General features: G+C 44.3%; 1 long non-coding RNA gene across 1 annotated transcript; it reads right to left on the bottom strand.

The window, feature by feature from the left end:
- Positions 1 to 1,922: 1,922 nt before the first annotated feature.
- Positions 1,923 to 20,461, bottom strand: LOC116444911. The gene is made up of 3 exons (XR_004240584.1): positions 19,613 to 20,461; positions 5,722 to 5,794; positions 1,923 to 2,348 (listed from the first exon to the last, which is right to left on the bottom strand). It is a non-coding gene; the product is annotated as an uncharacterized LOC116444911 (long non-coding RNA).
- Between the last annotated feature and the right edge of the window lie 24 nt (positions 20,462 to 20,485).

The following is a 20,485-nucleotide window of genomic DNA, read 5'->3' as shown; positions in this document are numbered from 1 at the left end:
AATAGTTAAGACAACTTTTTTTCTGTCTGCCTCCTTGTCTGTTTGATAAATAAGACAACACATTTTTCACAACCATCTTCAATGTTCTACCACTGATGGAGCTAAAGTAAGATGAAAAATTTTAGGAAAAAATGCTGAAATGGATCAGGCTAAATCCAAAGAGGGCCTGCCTGTATCAAGGTTGGGATCTGGATGGAGTTTTGGTTTCTGTATCACAAACTTTAACGTTGATAACCTCAGTTATGTTTAACTCTGCAAATACCTACTTTCAACAGGTGTTTCAACTTTTAACATCCAAAGAAAAATCCTATTTAAGCACTCTTACAGTGCTTACTAGCACTTCAGTGTTTGCAGGCCAGAGAACTGCGACTTCTACTCCATTATCAACAGTAGTGGTGGAGATCAAGACACAAAATATTTCTACTCTCTGCCATTCCCTTCTTTTCCCTGTTGGGCTGGATGATGATGCTTGCTGGTTTTTTTGGGCTTTCTTCCCCCTCAAAGCAGCACTGATGATGATGATGATGATGACGACGATGATGATGATGATAAACCTGTGTTTTCACAACAGAGCTTGGCAGTTGCGAGTCTTCCCAGGATATACCTTAAATGCCCCAAAGTAACAGACAAGGGGAGAGCGCCTAACCAAGGGGAGAGCTCTCATTTCATATTTTCAAGGTACTGTGGAGACAGATAATTCCCTCCTGAAGGGTTTAAAATTCACATTTCCCACCTCCCTAGAAAGTGTTATAAGGATCAGGGGAGAGACTGGGGGTGGGACATTTCTTCTCTTGTAGGTCTTCAGCTGGGAAGGAAAATAAAATTGGAAATGTCAGCGAGAAAAAGAATGGTTATGGTTATGATGCCTACTGGCTAGGACCCTCACTAGCCAGAGCCTTGGCTTCCCTGCCCTGCTCAGGATTGCTTTCGCATTTTGCACTAGGCAGCTATGCATGAAGTACCTAAACATCCCTGACATCAGCATGTGGAGCCCAGGATGTCCCTTACCATCTGACTGCAAACTAGACAGCTATACACTTTCCTTTTGGTCCAACTAGTACCTAGTCCTTTCCTAAAGCTGTTTTTCCCACAAGAGAGTTCGGGAGTACCCCCAAATTTCTTGTCTGGTGGCCAGAGTACTGTAAGCAGCTGTGGCTTTAGCTGTACCTCTGGAGGGTAGGAAAGGGCAATAGCAAGGCTCCACTACATTTCACACTTCTGGCCGGTCACACCTGCTAAGATAACACACACATGAATTACATGATGTGACAGTGGCCGTGTGACTGTGTGCTATGTATTTCCCACTGCACTTAGATCTGAGTTGTGTCTGTCCCAGCCTCCTAGAAGGTCTGAACCTCCTCTGGATCCTGGTTTCTGCTCCATGGGACTGAAAATCACAAAGCCTGGCCCTGCAGTGACAAAGTTTCTCTTTTAGATTCAGAAAGTATAGTGTGTAAGTGAAGCCTAATTATATTTTAGTGCCATTCAGCCCTCAGCCTTTCAGGTGATAGTGCCAGTAATATTTGCAGTAATGGGCATCTAGTTAGGGCAGTGATATTTTGTTATGGGAACTCCCATCCACTGGGCCCTGAACTGAGCATGCAGGTTTCACACTGCAAAGGCAAGAAGCAGTTCCTCAGCAGAAAGAGCTTTGGATTGCCATTGTGCACAGACAGATTTAGAAACAGGGAAGAGTCTTATGGACCCCATTACTGATCAATAGAGCCACTGTTTCCTGAAGAATGGCATTGCATACATATAAAAATAGCATTAAAAAAGTATAAAATAGATGTGACGCAGTGCATGGACATCTTAGCAAAAGGACTTCGGGTTCAGGAACTTCCTGTACAGACACAAGCTGCATCTTCTCCTTGTTCATACAGGAGGGGAAATGAAAGACGAGAAACACCAAGGGTGGGAATTAAGACTGTTTTCATTTCCTCTTTCTTGTTTGTTACTTGGTCTTTCTCTAGTAAAAGAAAAAGAAAAAAACAAAAACAACCCGGCAACAAAAAACCCAGCTGCACCTGGGGTTTTCCATAAATGTTCTCTTGCAATTCAACTCGTTCACCTCCTGGCAACACTGAACTCCAGCAAAATACAGTGCACTCTCTCTTTAAGAAAGACTGCTCCCTGCCCAGCTGTTGACTTGCCTGAAGGTGAGACCTCTGCTTAAATTCATGGCTCCAGCTGTCAAAAGCAAAGAAAAGCAGCTTTTCCTTGGCGGCTCTCTGCTTTGGGTAGAATTTGACATCTTCCTCAGTCAGCAGAATTTAATCAGCATCAAGTGCCCACAGCCACTCAGCTCCACCACTGCTGGGGCTGGGGCTGGGGCTGGGGAACCAGACCTGCGGAGGAGAAGAGGGGGAGAGTCCTCAACACAGCAGGCAAAGACACAGGCACAATCACACGTTTCTATGGGAAATCCAAAGCTTGTCACCATCTAGGGAGAGCCTCATTATCCTATTTGACTTAAGAATTGCTGTTATCATGCAGTAACCTTACCCGTCTCAGAGTCTGCTGTGTCCTCCTGAGCAGCTGAGAGCAGTAAATGGAGTGAGTTATTGACAGCTAACAATGATACTGATTTCCAAAGTAAACCTGCTGAAATGGGCTCAGGGATATAGTTTCCCAAATTTGAGTGGACAAGTAAAGCCAAGGGAGCAATTCCTGATATCGTTATGCCTTGCTTGTCCTCCTTCTAGGGAAAAGAGCACCTTACGTTATTGTCACATAGATGCCAACAAACTAAATGATCCAGCACATGTCAGAAAATTCTTAAGCTGAGTGCCTAACCTATAAAGCCTAGCATGTGATGCATTCATGAACCTCAAATGGTCAGATCAGACAAGTGTGTGCACACATAGTTACACTCAGACTTGCCTATGGACATACTACAGCAGGAGGGCATTTGCTTTTTATCAGTACTGTCACCTGCTTCCTGCAACCAAGGCCCCAAATCCTGCAGAGAGAAACACACTGGGAACAGATCAGGATAAGGTGGCAGCCAGGGAGGTGAGGGTGTGGCAGTTCCCAGTCCAGGTTTTGACCCTGTGCTGATGTGTGTTTGGGGACTGCACTGTGCTGTCACTGGGAGCCAGCCTGGCTGCCCCAAACTCTCATTCCTCCCACCTGGAGTAGCTGCACCCAGCTCTGGGTCTTCAGCACAAGAAGGACACAGATCTGTTGAAACAGATCCAGAGGAGGGCCATAAAGATGATCCGAGGGCTGGAGCACCTCTCCTATGAGGAGAGGCTGAGACAGTTGGGATTGTTCAGCCTGGAGAAGAGAAGGCTCTGGGAAGAGCTTATTGTGGCCTTCCAGTACCTAAAAAAGGAGGCTACAAGAGACATGGAGAGAGACTTTGAACAGGGGCATACAGTCATAGAACAAAGGGGATTTGCTTTAAGCGGAAAGAGGGTAGGTTTAGGTTATATATGAGGAAGAAACTCTTTACTGTGAGGGTAGTGAGGCACTGGAACAGGTTGCCCAGAGAAACTGTGGATGCCCCATCTCTGGAAGTGTTCAAGACCAGGTTAAACAGGACTTTGAGCAACCTGATCTAGTGGAAGTTGTCACTGCCCATGGCAGAAGGGTTGGAATGAGATGATCTTTAAGGCCCTTTCCAATGCAAACCATTCTATGATGTTGGGGGACTTGCTTAGAGCGAGATGACTGCTGTTATGCCAGAAGTGTGCTCGGGGTGCTTTCTCAAGGAGACCTTGCTTACCTATTTAGAATAAACTATTCACAGTAAGTTATTTGTCTGTATATTTTCAACACTCAAACTCCAGGCATTCCTATACATGTAGTTCATTTTCTAGCACCTGCAGCTATTACCCATTTCCTGACAATATCATCATGCCCGTTGAGGAGAGGAAGGACATGTTGGGTTGTTCTGAGGTTTTTTGAGGTTTTTTTAATGTTTACCTCTTCCACCTGTTTGATATTAGCCTGCATAATGGCCTGGAGTTAAAGCAAAGGAGGCTGCTGCTGGGAGCAAACAGGAAATGAAGCAATACCCTAGATAAGGTGGGCAAGGGCAGCAGAGAAACAAGCCTGTGGGGATATTAACTGGTGAATCTCCACGTGCCTCTAAGCAGAGGGGGTGATTAGCTCTCCTCAGATCCAAGCTAGGTATCAGAGGGATACTGAAGCACTGAATGCCCCTCAGCTAGGAAAGAAGAGGGGTGAGAAACAAGGAGATGGGTAAGGGGGGAGATGCTGCAAATGCAGGTGGGAGTGCAGGTAAAGGCTTGCTGCTCAGGGAGTGGGGGACAGCTCGCAGGTGCATTGCAGCCCAGCAGCTTGACAGTGATCAATGTAGAGCTCCGGCTGTGAACTGTGTACTCTCGCAGCCTGTAGCCATGAATGTGGTGGGTTTTTTTCCCCTGTTCCTTTGTATTTGGGGAGTGAACTTCATAAAACCTGCATTCATCGTTTCTGCTCAGCCACATGACAAACTTCTACTGAACTGTGTCCTGGAGGGGTGATGCAGCCACAATAACAAGATCCCTCCTGCTCCAGTCATTAAGAACACTGCATTTCTCATGTCACAGAGCTGGGGGAGGGGACCTAGAGCGGCCGAGAAAGCAAATCCCGCTGAGGATACTGTTTCAACATGAAGGAGACCATTAAGCCAGTGCATTTACCTACAGAACTCACCATCAAATGTCCTATCAAAAGACATACTTTTAATCTTATGAAAATATCGCTCATCTTTCTCAACATTTGCCTTCCAAAAAAGCTGTTACTGATAAGCAAACTTACAATCTTGCTTCCCTTCTTAAACCTCTTTAAAGCTTCGCAATGCTAAAAGGCACAATGCTGATTTTGTGTTCTGTCTGGAGCCTCTTCTGAAATGATATTTCCTGTATATATAGGAGCAGCTAACTGAAGGCATCTGTTGAATGTAACTGTTTGAATGCTGCATGTTTGTTCTATATGTATTATTTTCTATATTACTTGGAAATAATATGTCTAATTATGTTTTTCTGACAGTGATATTATTTGTGAAGGTGGTTTTCTGCTGTCAGCCAAGTTCAGTGAGTGGTCAAATACTGTTTGTAATTTTTTTAGTAAAATTTTGTTATTGATTAATAATGTAGCTGTGTATGTTTAATTATTTTAATAGTTCTTCCCTGCGTCTTGTAACTAGAAGAGGTGAGATACTCATTCACGAGCAGATCATCAGTTATTATTCACTCTAATGCAATTTCATGGAAGAAGATGAACTGTGACAAACTCTGTGTCTGTAGGATTACCTGCTGTACAGCACTCTGCTTGTGGGAAATGGGCCAACTAATAATGCTGAATTACAGAATAGATGGAAATGACTGAAACGTATTTTCTTTTGGGATCAGAAATGTTTTGCTAGAAGTCTTAGAACTTTCATTAAATTTAGTGACAGCAACTAGCATGCACTATTTTTAAAAGTACACATTCAGCAAATGTCTGCTGAGAACTTTACCAACTCCATTTTCTTTGTTTTCTAAAAAAAGGTCCTATAGATTCTGACACAGCCAAATTGCTGTGGCATGCAAAAATACAAGTGTTAGCTAAACCCTGGTAATTGTACAAACATGTGCTTTTAGCTGGGGCAAACACAGGATGAATGACATTAACTTTTCTCTTGGGTATAGACTAAACATACTTCTCCTCTCAGGAGGAGTCATGATTGCGGGTCCAGCAGGGCAGCCTGGCTAACGGGCAGTAACTGACCTTAGCCTGAAGATGTGTCCCAGCTTGATGTGAAGCCCAGCTCCTTCCCAACAATGACAACAAGGGACCTGACCTGGTGAGTAGAGAGGGAAAGTGTATTATTAATGTTATTTAATTTGCATTACTGTGATACTTAAGAGCTCTGGTTCGGATTAAGGACTTTGTTGTGCTAGGCTCTGTTTAAACACACATAAAAACACAACAGCGTTCTCAAGAGCTGCCTGCCTTACACAAACACACATGGAAGTCAGGTATGGTTTCATGCTGAGGTTGGGCTTTGTCTTCCTTAATGCCTTGTGCTGTGCCAAACATGTTGTCAGTTGTTGCAGGCCCTCCATATCTCACAGCCCACACCTCAGCCTGCTCCTGGCTGAATTGGTAACTCAGCAAGTGCTTGTGTTTGCGTAGTATGCAAGGTACTTGAGGCCAAGTAGGACAGACCTCCTATCTTAAGGGTAGCTACAAAAAGACCCCAAGTATTGCAGTTCTGAATGGGAAGAGCTTGAACTGGCTGAGCATGGAAAACAAGCACCTAGCACTAAGCAACTCAGGGGTCAGGAGAAGGCAGAGTTGATCTGGCGTGGGCAATACTACACGACCTCTTGAGACTGCTGCATGCTTGATGCATGCAGGATGACTAAAGGGCCACAGAGCTTGTTATTCCATGGGAAGTATCTCTCCATCAACTCTGAGGCAATCTGTTTAAAAACAACAACAAAACTGCCTTTGGAGGCAGCTACTAAAGCAGGACCAGTGAGAAGCAGTTAGTTTATCCTGTGAGAAATGTGAATTTGTTTTGCCTGTAGGCTGTTCATAGGACTTCTGGCTTTAGCACAAGTATCATAGAATGTTAAGGATTGGAAGGGACCTTAAAGATCATCTAGTCCCAAACCCTGCTGCCATGGGTAGGGGCACCTCCCACTAGACCAGATTGCTCAAGGCCTTAGAAATCCTACCTTGTTCCCTAAAACTTCCTCAATAAAGGTGAGTTATAAGCAATATCTGTCTTTCAAAGCAGCGATTCTTCTTTTACCCTGTGAAGGAATGGTGGCATGATCCTGAGAAGGAACTGGATAAAAACCTGTTTGGGTAATATCCAGTGTTCAGTGGCCTATAGTGACAGATTCATAGTGGTGTACATCCAAATGGTGCTTGAATTTATCATTTTCTAAAAGTAAACAAAGAGCTCTCTGTGCAGTAATCTTCTAATTTCCCCTCTTTCTCTCAACATTAAAGATTTGACTACATTACTTCTTAAAAACCTAGACTCATAGAATATCATCAAAGTTCAACTCCTGGCCTTGTGCACGACATCCCAAGAGTCGCACCATGTGCCTGAGGGCATTGTCCAAATGCTTCTTGAACTCTGTCAGGCTGTGCTGCAACCACTGCCCTGGGGAGCCTGTTCCAGTGCCCAACCCCCCTCTGGGTGAAGAACCTTTTCCTAATATCCAACCTAAACCTCCCCTGACACAACTTCAGGCCATTCCCTCAGCTCTTGTTACTGGTCACTACAGAGAAGAGATCAGTGCCTGCCCTTCCAATTCCCCTGATGAGGAAGCTGCAGGCAGCTATGAGGTCTCCCCTCAGTCTCTGCCTGGATGCAGACCAAGTGACTCCACCTACTCCTTTTCTGGTTTCTCCTCTAGACTCTTAACCATCCTTGTTGCTCTCCTTTGGATGCTCTGTAAGAGCTTTTTATCTTTTTCCTACTGTGGCTCTCAGAACTGCCCCCAGCACCTGAGGCAAGGCTGCCCCAGTGCAGAGCAGAGAGGGACAATCCCCTCCCTTGCCCAGCTGGCAATGCTGTGCCCAATGCCTCCCAGGACAGGGCTGTCCCTCCTGGCTGCCAGAGCACTGCTGACTCATGTTCAACTTTCTGTCAGTCAGGACCCCCAAGTCCCTTTCCACAGCACTGCTCTCTAGTGTCTCATTCCCCAGTCTGTATGTACACTCAGATTTGTCCTGCCCCAGGTGCAGAATCTGGCACCTGTCTTTGTTGAACCTAATTAGAAAACTAATTTAATAATATTATATTTATAGATAGCCAGTCAGTTTGGTTGTGTTCAAGATCTGCAGAGTGCCCATCTGGACAAAGTTCATCAGTATGGCTACAGCATCATTTACATGTAAGTTGTATGTGATGTGCTGCTTGCAAATGCAGTGTCTTGTGGGTTAAACAAGTTATGTGGTCAGACTGATTCCAGGAAAGCATTTACATATCAAAAGATGTAAGAATTCTCAAAACTGGTATACGCTTAATAAACAAGCGTCCTCAGGTGTTGTTCAAGATGGTTTGGTTTTGTTCGGAAGGAAGGATGCAATGCAGCCAAGGTGTTGTGGTCTGACTGATAAACCAGTTCTGGTCGAGATGGGGCACAGAGCCTACACCACTTAGCTAACCTCATTGAAGAAGTGAAGCAACTTGCGTCTTCTTTAATGTATTGCACTCTGGCTCACTCCTGTGATCAGTCACTCCCCAACAAAAAGACACATTTTTACTCTTGTAGACAAAATGTATAAACATTTGACCCCTGGAAATATGATACACAGCTAAAGACAGCCTTTGAAAAACCTGGAGTATGTACATGCATTAAAAATTTCTCCTATCTCACAGGACCAGCATGGTAGAAAAAAAGATAATCAGTTGTCTCTCTTGGTCTCCCTCTCCACCCCACTCCCTCATGCCCTTGCACTCCCCCTCCCTTTTACTGCAGGATGTGCCAGCATTTGTCTTGGCAAAAGCCAGTCTTGGATCTTAAAACTGAAGAAAACTCCAGTGAGTTTGTGACTAGCTCAGCCTTTACCAGGCCTCTTGTCCTCCCCCCCAGCCTGCACCATGAGCAGAGTATGTGGTGGTGGGTGTGCTCTTGGGAGATGCAAGAGAGGGGCACATGGCTCCCTTGCAAGCACATAGTTCAGGCTTTCATAAATCAGGGAATGGGAAGTGTGTGTAAATGCATGCTGGCAGAGCATGAACAGATGCCACAAGCCATGGGACAGTAAGAGGGTGCTACCATTCAGTTTGATCTTGGTCTGTACTTTCCATGGTGAAGTCAAATGAACAAGTGCTTTGTGGGCAGTGATAGGGACCTGGGTCCTTCTCTGGACTCAGGGCAGGTAACATCAGCTGATGGCTGTGTGATTTCCACCCACCGCCCTCCACTACACCATACACACGGTTGTTTGCTCTCCCTGTCCAGGCAATCTCTGGCACTGCTAGAAAGACTGCCAACAAATCTTTCCACCATCACCACTTTTAGCAGTGGTGATTTCGTGACATAGAAAACTGTCCATTTGGAGTTGCAAAGCAGCTTATTTTCCAAAGAAACTACCAACCAACAGTTGGGTGATTCTCCTTCAGCCACACTCAGTCTGGTCTGAATTTCAACCAGGAACCAAGATACGACAGCTTCCAGTTCCCACCCCTGGTACCTCACAGTGTCTTGTCCTGATCATTAAAGATTAAATCACCCTGTGAGTAAACATGTATGCTGTTCTTAATGCATATGCATCTGCAAAGTCCATGCCAGGACTTGGGATGGAAAAGGTCTGGTGGGACTTTATGCATCATAAAATGTTAATAACTTGTGAAGCTCCATCCTAAGTTTGCTCTATTTCCCCCTTGTTAAATTTAAAGGAAATTTTTTAGATAAGCTTGTTCTCCTGGTCATGATTTCATATAACATCTTGTTTTTGTGTTAAGGTCATGATTTAGTTTAAATTACTAATTCTCTCTCCCTGTTGTTTTCTTTTCTGACATATTTAAATGCTCCTGTCCCTGCTCATCCATTCTTGTTTTGTTGCTTTCAAATCAGTTTATTTTACAGTCTTCAGGACAGTTTTCATTTTCCTGATCATCAGGGGTTGTGGTCTATTTATTTTTGTAAATATGGGTAACAAGGGCTGTATGCATTGTTCGGGATGAAGTTTTGATACTGCCTTATACAATGGTGGTAATGCTTTTCTAATCAACTAAAGTATCTTGTCTAATATATCCTCTGACTGTGTTCACCTCTTCCATGGCTGTGTCATACTGGTGGCTCAGTTATCCTGTAATGGATGAAAAAGTTTTGGTCTTTATTCACCACTGTTTCTTACAAATACTGTGTCCCTGTCTTTACAGCAGGAGCTCCTGCTGCCTAGGAGTATGACCTTTATGCTGTGAATTTCTGAAGTCATCACATTTTTCCTGGTATCCTACTCATCCTCTCTGTTATGTGCCATCTCACCTTCAGTATTTTCAGTACTTTAGTAATTTCAGTAGCACACTATTATTATTAAATTTATGCCTCCATCAGCCCTGCTTAAGAGAAATAATAAATAACATCTCCTTAAATTTTGTCTTATACTGTTCCTGGTGGGAATCTCATCTTTAAACTTATAACACAATACTTCTGTTGCAACTCCTTTTCATCAATGGCAGAAGCTATGTATGCGCCTTTGCCCATCTATTTCTGCCAAACACTTTTCTCCAGTGCAAGAAAGCCAGGAGGAAAGCAGACCTCTTAACCATGTGGCAGAGAACAGAAGCGTGTCATGATATGATCAGCCCTGAGCAGAGATGGGAATAGGATCCCTAGAAGTACTTGGCAAAGCAGTTGACATACCTATGGAGGGGGACAGAAAAGGATTTCTGCTACTTGTACAATATTTCCAAATATGCTTTGGGAGCCACTGTGCAGGCACATTTTACTGGGGTTCAGCAATACATAGCTGTGGCCTTTACTCCATGCACAGAAGAGGCTAAAAAACACCCAAAAAGAGTCTTGAGTTTGTGTGGCAGTTCGTCTTCAGTCTGGTCAGTCCGTGGGGAAAGTCTCAGAGCTTTGAGTGCAGTGTTTCCAAAGGCTGAGAACAAACCCTAAGCATTTGTAAAAACCGCAGAGTGTACAGTTAATACACCCAGATGTGCTGTCAGCTCCACAGCACTGCACTGGAGTGGATGGAGTGTGTAAATCTTGGAAAGGTTAAAGCTGAGAGACCAGTGATATACATAAAGACTCATGTTCCTTCCAGGAGAAGGAGGAGGAGGGGGTTGAGGTGTTATCATTCTCCATTAATCACTTACATCTCCAACCTGCCTAAATCCTCTGAAAAGAACCAGCAAAGAAAACACCAGCTGCCGTAGCTCCTACTTTTTCCTCTGTAACCACCAGTCTCCCTCCCTCCTCCCTGCCTTCCCCAGACTGTTTATTTTTACTGCTCGTGAATCAGCCAGAAACTTGCTCCCTGCAACAGGATCAGCTGAGAACAAGCTGCAGATTGAATGTTCCCTGAGATATCCTGGGTTTGTTTTGTATCTTAGGACCTGGAGCAAAACAGTGGAGAAAAGGAGAGAAAGCGATACCTTCTTCCTCACTCAGAGATGGGACTTTCATTCTGCAGAGAGTGGGACTTTCCCAACTTGCTCTTTGAACAGCACTGCAGCTTTCACTAGAGATTCTGAGCATGCTAAGCTTATGAAAGTCACTTAAACTGTGGGTGCTTTGGGTAGGGAACCATTGTTTTATACAGGCGTGCCTAAGTCCTACAGCAGCCTGAACCACTGCACCAGAACACCCCACCACACCACAAGCAGCACAACACTCTTCTCTTTGGACACAGCTGTGCTGGGATGTGAGCAAAAAGAATAGCAAAAAGATTCATCTTCCAAGCTCGATTGCGCCATGGCTACCCCAGCTCTGACATTAGTGCTTCAGCTCACACCAGAGGCAGGGGCGGGGAAGTCCCTATGTTAGTGAGGTCACTGCCCTGCTTAGTGAAAACCATCCTGAGTGACAGCCAGGTACATGACCGGGGTAGTGAAGAATGGCAAGTGGTGACAGAGAAGTGACTGATGGGGAGGAAAGGGCTGAGACAGAGGGAAACAAGGGGAAAATTGAAGGAAAAAAGGAACTGAAACAACCCCCCTAAGACAATTTTTGTAGGAAAAGAGAAAAAAGAAAGGTAAAATCATTCTTGGGAAAATGAGCATCTTCCTCAGCCAGGACAGGCTTGTCTCTCTGGTGCCTCTCTGAACCCACACTGCCTAACCACAACACCCATGAGTGCAAGACCTGTGCATTCTCCTGCCACACCACAGTCCTGGTCCCTAGTTGGATCGAACTACTGTTCCCCAAGCAGTGAGAATTTGGGGAATCACTTTTGGAGTCCTGTCCTCCATAGAGCAAAAAACAAGGAAAACCTTATTTACAGAGCTGCCAAAATATTAGCTTTCTCCAGATTCTTGTGTTCAAACAGTCCACAGGCCACCCTGACATTTGCCATCTGACAAATCATGTGATCCGATTTAAATCCAGCATTTCAGTTTGTACGCTTCTGAAAGGCATGAACTGCTACCCCTGTCACCAGGTGGAATGGCAAAGCACTTGACTTGTGCAAAGGGGTGCGTCCCCCACGCAGCAGTGCCACGGCACGCACGCAGAGGCTGAGCTGTCAGCTGGGCTCTGGCCTGGTGCAGAACTGCTAATCTCACACTGAAGAGGCTATTTGCTGCCAAGACTTCTCTGCCAAAAGATAACTTTATAATACTGATAATCAGGTGCCTTGTGATGATAAAATGCCTGTTGCTTGCCTCTGTATGAAGAGTTTCTTGCTGACATGCTACTTATTATGGCAAACCATGTTAATTACAGAAAAAGTAGTCTTTCACTGAAAAGAATCAACAAAATCTTATCTTAGCCTAGAAGTGGAGAAAGTGCAATCAATTAATTTGTTTCTGAGTCTAACCTCTAGACATAATAGATTTTATAGCATGGCTATATATTGTAATTACAGGATGGAGCAAGTCTATACTGTAGCTTGCATTTGAGTGTGTAATGAGGAGTGAAAGATTGATGTTCAGTGTGGTCAGATGACTAATACACTGTTAAAAGCTGAACTGGTCGAGCAAGAGTAACAGGCACCCGAGATAGCATTTGATGTCTTGCTGAATAATGATGTTGTTTCCTATGTTGATTATCTTCCTTTAACCTGGTAATTAACTTGTTCTAAGAGTACTGAGTGCAACACAACATTGAAGACACTGCTACTCCATGGGTAGCTGGTGTCATGCCACTGCTCATCCCTGTGGTCTTTTTTCTCCCTCAAGAACACTAGGGGATTTTCCCAGACTGCACACAGTAGGCATGGATATATAAACACATGTGACAGATGACAGATGTCTTCTGAGAAATTGCATTAATGATACTCTTCAGTCTTGTCTGGGAAAACAATGAAAGTAAAGACGAATGTAAGAAAACACCATACCTTGATTGCAAAATAATGTTAGGTAAACCTTTAGCATAGACAAAGTCACTTTCATCCTAGGATTTGTGGGGGCTTTTTTTGTGTCAAACATATCCTTTCTGTAATGTGCTTCATAAAGACCTAGAGTACTCTTCCTCCAATGGAGTTCAGTGGGGTTTTAGCTCTCCTGCTGTGTTCAGTTGATGATAAAACAATGTTGGGTCATTACAAGGTTTAAGCATGGTAGATGCCCTACATTTACTGTGTCTCTCTGTCTGAGTTCTCTGTAAAACTTTACCGTGTGCTTGGCAGTTTAAGCCCCGGAGATTTTACTGATTTTTTACTGGCTTTATAACCCAATCATAACTTCTCTAAAAAAAACCCCCAAACCAAAACCAACAGGTGGGATTGAGGTTTCACTGCAAAAACAAACAGACAAACAAAAATTTTAACAAAAGAAATCCTTCAATAAGGAGGTTTCTAGCACAGTATTTGGTAAACTTAGTGCAATACTTGCACACTGTATCTTCAAGCAATGCCACTCCTGAACTTTGAAAGCTGTAGGGCTCAGTTGTCACAGAAGTTTTTAAGGCTACAGGAAATAACAAAAGACCTGCATTTGTAATATCTGCATTGCTTCTGATAATTTCCTTGTCAGGATTGCATTTAAGGCTCTACGAGCTTGACTGGCAATGTCTAGGCTACCTGCTCCTGCAAGCAGGGGTGACTCACCTGGAATTTCTATAGCCTGAGCACTAACAAAGAGCCTGTGACTTCCCATCTGCCTGGGGCTCTTGTCTGCTGCTCTGTGTGCCTTTGAAGACAACATGTATTCAGAAACAGAGGGGGAGGCAGAAATAAAGGGACAGGGATAGCAACAAACCCAGATTACGGTTTGGGCACCTGCACTTCCTGTTTCTGAGTGGCTCCACTCACAGTTACAATGCTTAGTTTCTTCTGCTCTACAGAGGTACCCCCTGCAACCCTTAATGTCAGAAGAAGCTTTTGGTCAACAAAGCCAGTAAGTGAGGTAGGATTTGGATATGGAGAGGCATCACCAGAACCAAACTCTGTCACGGTAGCAAGGGATGCTTCCTGAGTGTGTAGGCAGTAGGAGCCAAGTAAGAGTGTAAAAGCACTCCATGAGCTGATAAAAGCGGATTAAGAATTTGGCACTGAGAAAACCACTAAAGAAGGACATGTTTCAGAAAGGCAGAATGAGAAATCACCGCCTGTGCTGTTCCTGCCCTAATGAACTGACCACTGCTGGAAATGGTTACCTCAGGATATTGTTGAAACCCATCTACTATGATGGACGAGATGTTTTAGGTGTTGTAAGAAGGCATGAATGACGCTTGCTGACACTGAAGCTCCAGAAGCACTACACACGATTCTCATTTTCTCTCTCACAGGAGGCAGAAGAAAAGATACAAACTAGTAATATCCAGCCTGCTGTTTCAGACTCACCTACATGGGGTCCAGGCTGCTTATATGGTAGAGATCCCTTCAAGCCCTTGTAACCTCAGTCTCAAGCATCTCTGCCTCCTCTCCTGCGCTGCCATCCACCAGCTGGGGCTGGGTGTGTCAGGTGGGGGTGTCTGGAGGAGAGGGGAAGGCAGGCGGACAGCTCATGTAGAAAACAGCTTTGCAATGCCTAGATCCTGCAGTTTTTTCTTTCCCCCTATTGTTAAGTGGCATTGAGCACCAGCAAAACAGGAAACTGCTTCCTCCAGCCGCTGACCCAGCGAACCCAGGGCAGCTGCTGGCTGTGCAGAGTGGCCTCCCTACGCCACCCTGTTCCTAGAAAGTGTCGAGACATTTGGAGGAGTATTTAAGGAAGAGCAAAACGTACCAGTAAATCTTGAATAAGATTTGCTGGGCATTCTCAACAGAGGCAGGAAATAGTGCTGGTGAGGTGGTAGGTGACCCTTTTCTTCCTGAGACAGCAACACCCCATGGTATCAAGAGAATACACGCTGCTGGGGTTTCTGTCCTTCTGATGGGACTGCAAATGGAGGATAGCAATGACATCGTGGCTCCCTTTATAATTGCACATCCCTGGGTGATCTCTGATAACATGTTATCCTCCCTGGTGACATCCTGCTGACCTAGAATTCCCGTTGATTTGTTTTCGTTTATTTTTTGGTTTTGTTTTTTTAAATGTTGTGATATTCTTCACTTGGTCTTTTAAATACTTACATAGTTAAAAAAAATTCCTGTAACCTCAGTGGGAATGTTTGGTGGAAATTTTTCACAAGTGCATTTCTGTCTTTCTGAAAGTAGGACACATCGATGTGAAAGAAATGATGCTCAACCTAATCTCTGTCACCTCATTACTCTTGAGCTCCAACTTAATTACCTCCCTGATGCTTTGCACAGCTCTTAACCAGACATTTTGTGTCTACTTAAAAATCTGCCATGCTAAATGAAGTGATGACTATATATACCCTTCCTGCTGGAGAGAGGAGATGTGAGGTTTGGTAAACACCATTTCTAGAGCACCCAGAAGGTGCATGATACTGTACAAGCTTGATCCTGCACTAGTGGAGTTCACAGATGACTTACAAAGACCCACTGAAACCATGCTGAGCGCTTATGTCACAAACCCACGGTGCCGCACTCATGGCCACACAGTCTCTAGTTGATGTCTCTGTGGGCAGTGCAGTGTCACTTCCCAGCAGTGGTGCCAGCAGCCACAGACTGAGGACTGAGAGGAGGAGGGGACAGGCAGGAGAGCTCAGCTGTGTCACCTCGCAGGTGCACTCCTTCAGAACAGGCTGCTCTTACACTCTGCTCTGCTCTATGCACAGCTGAAAGTTACCAGGATCAGTCAAAACACACGGTGGATGTTCAAATTGCATCTTTCTCCTTTTTTATCTGACCATTTTCCTCCAGTGTTTTGCATTGGATTTGGAGGTATGTGAGATTGTCTTTTGCTTGCCCCGTCCTTCAAACTAAGCACATATGATAATATGTTGCTTCTTGTCTCTAGGCCCTTTCTCACACTTCGGGAGTTAAATGAATTGGCTCTTTAATTTCACTGTTCCCAGAAGTGTGTCGAGCACTACAGCATTATTCCTGGATTCAGTACATACATGCCATTGCAGGGTCTCCTTAGAGAGCACAGGTGACACTATCACTTGTACAGATGAACAAATCTGCATCTGGGCTTTTCCTTCAGCCTTTTGCCCCCCATTTTTTGTGAGATGGGGGCTTGTCACAAAACCACTTCGAGCATGTGTGAGACACTTACTAATATGGTAAATATACATCCCTCATCTTCCTTGACAGGGAAACTTTCTAAAATCTGGATGGTACTTCAAAACCATGTAGGCCTTGTCCAACAAACAATCTTTTTGCATCTCATTCAGATGGGCTTTGGTTTGCACTACAATAGTAATGTGGTGCATTAGAGTTTTAAGAAATGTATCCATATCTATTTCCTGGTCTCCCTCACAAAATATAAATCACTGTTAGCATTGCTATTACACAACGAAAATCAGTGTCTGTTGAACTCAAGGTTACACTTAACCTATCTTTGAAACTCATTATGTGTAAATATAACATGATATTAAATAAAATAGGAGGGATTCACTAAAATGAACAGAAATGCTTAGGGAAGAGCTTAGGGTAAATTGACTAGTTCCTAAGACATAAGGAACCTGTTTCTTGAGGAGATCTTCTCTTTGGAAGTTCGCCTTCTCATTAGGACAAGCTTCTCACTCAGCAGCTTTCTGATGGCATATTGTGGTCTCAGAAAGATCTTTCTAAAATGCCTTGTTTAGTTCTCTGTTGGAATCTATAAAGTATTCAGAATCTTTCTCTTTTTCAGGGTTACCAGCTGATGAGGCAAATAACATTGCTTGGTGCCTCTGTATCTATCTTGACCAACAAGTCTCTGATCATTGCCCCCTTGCATGTCCTTTATTTCTTTTCACAAGAGCCACTTACAAAGAAGGTTAAGACCCAATCTCAGAACTGACATTCACCGGTACATATGTAACCCACTGATAGCTTTGTTGGAAATCCACCTAATACCAGAAAAAAAGAATAACTGTTCCTTCCTCTTGTTAAAACTTCTTTTTACTCCCCTGGCACAGGGCTTAGGGATGTTTTGGTAGCTATTCCAGGGTTAATAGTCTTTCTGCTCAACCTCTGTTAAATGTTGGCTCTGGAAGGCTTTTCCTTTGCCTACTGATCTCAGATCTGGTGAGGCCAGTAAGGCAGTGAGGTGTGCATCTCTGTTTTTACAGTGCTAATGATAGACTTGTAAAGGGGGGGGAGGCTGTTACTAGGGTTTTGCTCTAACACTGACTCTTTTTCCTGTGCATAGCTATACTTTGACGTGGTATTCTTGAACTTATAGATCAAAGAGAATTACCAGAATGATCCACTTGTGAATTGTGGGCCATTATCTGTTATTAACTCATCTTGAGCACTGTGGTGAGCAAACTGTAATTTACAGTATGTTATTACATTTCTGCTCGCTGTGGTGTGCAGCAGCTGAATATGTGTGTGTGCCAGTCCATGATGAGTAGTAATCTTTGCTGGCTAATTTAAATAGATCTTTGCCAACCTCTACTAAGGTTGATCAAGAATTTAATTTACTTCTAATAGTTTTGTTTTTCTGCTTCCTGCCCCTCCCACCACATTTAGGAGAGAAGATTTCACCTTCTCCTTTTCTCTTCAGTACATGCTTGCTTCCAGGAAAACTTGGAAGCACAGCAACAACCTCCTCCAGTTCTCTGCCAGATTTCCTTCAGGATTTAATGATTCAGGTGGCTTCATTTGCTAAATTTTTGCCAAAAAAAAAAAAAAAAAGTAGTTCTCCACCGACACCATATAATAAAGTTGAGCAAACAGGAGGGCTGGTAGGAGACTTATTTTTATTGCCTGGCCCTGGTCACATGACAGATCAGGTTACAAAATACTAATACCCCTGCCAACTCTCAGGATCCACCAATTCCTCTTGCTACTGTTTTAATCCAACCTGCCTTTTCTTATTTTCTTTTTTTTTCCCTATTTTTTTCTATTCCCCCCCCTTTTTTTTTTTATGTTAGGGCATGGGGTGAGGGGAAAGACATCAGGCTGGGGCAGGAGATAGAGTGAAAAGTAAGTATATCATGATTGGGAGTATCCCTTTAGCTCCTTCAGTGTTTGTTCAGCACTTTTTCACCAGCTGAATAGCTTATTCCCTTGGAGTGTTGGCAGCCTTTGGCAAAAGTAAAGCAATGTCAGCATTCCCCTGTTCCATCTATTTTTTGGAAAGGAATCGTTAAAAATGTTCCATTTTCACCTTGTTTGCAAGTTGTGATTAAGGCTTCTCCCCCAATTAAATTGTGACATTCTGGCTTGAAAAACAGCTTCAAGATTGGGAAGATAAGCTAACACACATGCACACATGCAAAAAAAAAAAATCCTCCTTCTTTCTTGTGGAAAGAAATTCAGCAGTTCAGTGGAGCCACTTCTTTTATTAGCAGTGAGACAAATATATTTTCCAAAAAATTGCTGATAAAACAACAGATTTGAAAAACATAAACTTCATGCGAGTCTCTGGAGTTCTTCATGGCAATTTCCCCCTTTGTCCCTTCTTCCAGTATACAGCAGAACCAGAGCTTTAGTGCCACTGGTTCCTGTAAGGAATCTGCCTGCAGAGGTAGATGCCCTGTATCTTTGTACAGTCTCTGATGTGGCAGCTACACTGCTGCTGACACCTCAGCTACATCAAGGTGGGCACCACCACAGCTGCAGTGTCCCAAAGGTACACCTCAGCAACAGAGGTAGTGCCTAATAGAGGGGGGGAGAGTTTTGTGCAAAAGGGAAAGAAACCTCTGTGATGCCCTTCCCACAGGCATTGATGCTTTTTTCAATAATAAAGCTCCACCTTTATAATGAGGAGCTGTGGCACAGAGAGGTTAGGAGACCAGTTCATGGCAACACAAGACTTCTCTGGTGAACTCAAGAGTCAGAATTCAGGTGAGAGTTGTAGTCCCTGTGTTACAGCTACAAGACCACCCATCTTCTCCTCTGGCAAGCACGAGTGGAAATGTACTTCTGCCTTCCAGTGTCTGTGACCATGGTAGTTTCCAAGGGGGAGTATGTTGCAATGGTTTTAGTTTTTCCATTTCTGCTCTTCTTTCACAAGTTGCCTATAAAAATCTGCAACACTCTTACATTGTCCATGTTCAGAGCTCTCTTGAAAACACAACCCTACTCTGATTTCTGACAAAACAACCTCTTGTAGTCAGGAGTGTGTTATGACTTCTCCAGCAATCAGGCAGTGTTAGAGGAAGTACGTGTCAGCAATGACTCCATGCATCCACCCATCTTCGCTTGTTGTACCCACTGACTGTAAGCTGGTAGGGGCAGGGACCATCACTAAAATTCTACAGGGTTTTGGCCTATCAGTACTTGTAACCACAGCACTGATAGTGTCCCCTTAGAATGCCTGTTTTCAGGAGGCTTCAATCACATACATTCCTTATTTTTTATGAGATTTTTAATGCTATGAGGAACAATGGAATTTATTTTACTGAAGTATTTCCTCCTCAACTGCAAATAATACAAGCGCAAAAGCATCAGGAGGATAATACCATCCATGATATAGGAAAGTAGTGTTGGATCTCTACACTTCCCTTGACTCTTAACATAATGGAGTTACCTTAATAACCTCGTAGACTTTCATAAACCATGGCCGTGTTGCAATGACCTGCGTCTTGGGTATTTGTTTCCTTGTTCTTTAGGCAGTTTCGTTTCTGTGTGTGCAATCACAGCACCCTCTACTGCCTCCCGCTGAACCTGCAAAAGCACCGTGAATAATTGTGAACTCTAAAAAGGATTTTTGGAGTGACTAGGCTCTCTGATTATCACGCGTTGTTTCATATATGGAACAACACCTCCACCATGAGAATGATAATGCAAGAAGGTATTTCAGTTCTGTCTAGAATGCACACCAGAGCTCATAAATGAACAGTATGAATTCCTCAGGGGCTCAAGCACCTATGAGCCTGAGAGCAGCTTTTCCTTTTAATCTCTAAGGCATTATCTTTCACTTTTGTTAGGTCCAAGGAGGAAAAATAGATCTGTTTTCCTAATGATAAACACGAAAAGGCACTAGGTCACGTGCTACTTCTGTGTGTTCCCGCACCGACTGTCACGGGCTTGACAGAAAACTCCCCTGTTACAGAACCCACCCCCCAGGAGCTTCAAGCGTCAGGGGTGCGAAGTGCCCTCTCGGCCCTACCAGGCGCAGGTTTCCCCTCTGCTCTTTTCGTACAAATCCAGGGGTCTGCCTCGTTTAGTCTCAAATCCCGCCCCTCACCGCCAGCCGCGCTCAGCGGCGCCCCTTACGCCAGCCCCTTCAGCGCCTCACTGGGGGCGACGGGCCGGCTCCAGGTGAAGCCTGCGAGCGACTCCCGGTGCCCGGGCACGGACACCGCGGCACGCGCGCTAGGAAACACGGCCTCCAGGCCCCGGCAGGAGGCGGGCCGCTGGAATCTCACTCGTCCCCGCCCAGGAGCAGGCGGGGCCGCCC

Source organism: Corvus moneduloides, chromosome 6, assembly GCF_009650955.1.
Source record: "Corvus moneduloides isolate bCorMon1 chromosome 6, bCorMon1.pri, whole genome shotgun sequence".
NCBI classification, from domain to species: Eukaryota; Metazoa; Chordata; class Aves; order Passeriformes; family Corvidae; genus Corvus; species Corvus moneduloides.
This window is presented reverse-complemented; position numbering and strand designations above follow the sequence as displayed.